The following is a 3,064-nucleotide window of genomic DNA, read 5'->3' as shown; positions in this document are numbered from 1 at the left end:
AATAAAGTAAATGCCATAGATGAAGCTCTAGTCTTACCTTTCAAAAGCCCTAATACACTCATCAACATATCGAATGGGATTCTTGTCCGTTATCCAACATGTAAGTCCATTAGGGCATTACAAGTGGACACTTCATCCTCATCAACAAGCCCATGAATGATTGCAATAGTGCAAGATTCCTAGAACACCACAACATATAAGTTCTTTGCAAACTATTTAATTGTACCAAATGGGGAGAGTAACTAGAACGAGGGAAAGATCATACCTGTGTTTTCACTTTCCTAAAAGCGCGAGACAGAGGTGATCAATGTTAGCGTTGAGACCCAAGTGTAGAGGGTCCACCACTTCTCTAATTGAAGTTTGCATTTTAATAAGAAAAATCACATGTTATTCCCAATGTTCAGAAATAAACTTTTGCTAAAACACAATGATATTGACTACACTTACTGAATCCTAATAGGTCTATGTCGGCTTCCTTTTAACTCTCTATCCCTTGCTCTTTGCTCTCACCTTTTGGGATCATTTGTTTATTACCCCCTACATGGGACTCCCGTCAAGTAACACTCTCGTCATCCTTAGCATCAAGAGGGGCTCTCTTCTCAACATCCTCATCATCGTCTTTCCCTTCCCACTCTGGCTAAGTCATCTTTTTGGGCCTTTGTGCCATAGTTGCGGATGATGGAGATGTGTCTACGGCCAGCTTCTTGCCCTTATCCTTGGGTTGTTGCTCGGTGGCCGGTTTCTTGCCCTTCTTTGCTCTTGCATCTAGCCCATATAGCAGCTATAAACTCCATATACAAACTTCATACAAAAATGTTACCATACACAATGATACTTACTTTGAAACTTCTTAGCCTCGCTAAGAGGAAACTCTCCCTTGGGGTAGCCTTTCCACCATGGGCAAGATGTCCATGTATCATTGCCTCATACTTGTTGATCCAGTCCTCAGGGCACAATCCCGTCTCCTCTCTCTCATACTACAGCCGTGGGGTGTTTCACGAGTGCTCGAGAATACATACTCGATTACACACAATTTCTCCACCACCTAATACAAAAACATTTGAATAGTCTTTTAATATGATAGACTAGCAATAAAATGAGACACATAGTATCGATTATGCTACTACATAGCTGTATAATAGACGTCGTCGTGCCATGCACGGCAAGTGTGGTTACTGGTTAGGGTCCAGGGTGGCACACATTTTTCCTTTCCACCTTAGGAATGTGTGCATCTTCCTAAAAGCTTTTAGGGCATCCACGGTATCCACCCTAGAGTCGTGTGTGCCTCTCTCGTGCATGCCTACTATGGCAGGTGAGTTCTCCTCCAACTTTGCATAGAGTTGTAGCATGTACTTGGTTGATTGGAACCAGTACACATGGTGTTGTATCCACCCAAAGAATGCTATGTCCGACGAAGGATTTTGGGCATCTCTCATTGGGAACTTGCCACCCGCCAATATGTCCATGAGCTTACATTTCCTGCATTATGAACCAACTTTATATTTCTTACTACATGTAAAAAAAGTTAATGTGTTGAGAGAAAATGTGTGATCTTATTCTATATTTGGAATATGTGCATGAGCAATCTCTGCTAGCTTGGGAGTATTGAATTGATCTGCCTTTTCACCCTAACCCTGGTAAGAGATCACCTTTTTGAAGAACTCTTATCGCAATTGGGGTTGGCTATTTGTGCCAGATCATGTCCTCTCTTTGTAAATAGTGCCTCCATCTCCTTGAGGGCATCTTTGTAATTCTTATCAAATATGTCTACATTCTAATTATACTCTCCATTCCCTCGCTTAGGCAAGCCACTGACCTTCTTTTAGTACGTGGCATCAAACTCAGACTGCAATGCATTTTTGTTTTAGATACAACATTATGGAAATCAAAATATGACTTTATTGTTGCGTGTTTATGAGGCACGCACATACCTTGAACACCAATTGAGAGAGGAGTGCCATGGGAAGCTTCAACTACGTAGATTTGTTCGGCCCCTGATGATGCATAAGAGCTTTCTCTGCCCACGCATGATTCTCATTGCTAAACTTCGACAACAACGATGTGGATTGGCAAGCCCCACATGCTTCATCATGAATATGTCATGTGCCGTTGTGTTTGGCACATGAATGCTAGTCACCCTAGCAGTTTTATATGCACCATAAATTAAAATTAGCATAATGATCACATGCAAGATGTTTGTTCATTTTAATCACAAAAATAACAAGATACAAGTTGACTTATTTATTTATTATGTGCATCACCATCAGGAACTGAGCCTCCTCCTCCTGGAAGAATCAAACCACCCTACAATTCACCTTTGGAACCTTGCCTCTATGAGCTCATGTGGTTCTTGACCATTCTTACCAAGATTTGAGATGATGAGGTTGACATCTTAGACAACAAACATCATCTTGACCATGTGTTACCATCCTTCCATTTGCTCTAGTATCTTATCAAACTCTTCGGACAACGATAGGTCGGGGCCAATTACACTTTGACGATCAAATGGAATGGGATCTTGGCCTGGGAAACTCTTTGAGACAATGAGTGCTGCCATTGTTGTTTTGTAGGTGCTCTCTTCCATGCTTTTAATCAACCCTTTGATGCAATCCTCATTCGTGTAGATTGTAGGGTATATGAGGAGGTGATATAGAGGCACTCTAGAAAAGCGGTGTTGATCATTGACCAAGTGATCCTCCACCCAATTTGTGGAGATGTCTCGATCAACCTCTTGGTTGAAACTCTCCTTTATGGACTCCTCATCTTTGGAAATCATGGCACTACTGGCAGCATGATTATTATCGGGCATTGTAGGAGCAAGCCTCGCTTGAACTTGTAATCCTGATGTATCGGTCATGTTGCTTGATGTGGCAACTTGCGACATGCCCATATATTGAGATAGTGCAATCTCATCTAGATTTTTGGTGAAGACCTTAGATTGTAAACGAGTTTGGGGAGGCATTATGCTACCTTCTTGCGATGCAGGGTGAGGTTGTGAGTGAAAAAAAGTGTGTACGGGAGAGGGTTTTAGAGTATGCACTAGAAGGGGGGAGGAGAGGGTTTG

Source organism: Cibotium barometz, chromosome 2 (genome assembly GCF_041138505.1).
Source record: "Cibotium barometz isolate CiBa-2024 chromosome 2, ASM4113850v1, whole genome shotgun sequence".
Taxonomy (NCBI): domain Eukaryota; kingdom Viridiplantae; phylum Streptophyta; class Polypodiopsida; order Cyatheales; family Cibotiaceae; genus Cibotium; species Cibotium barometz.
Note: the sequence above shows the minus strand (reverse complement) of the source record.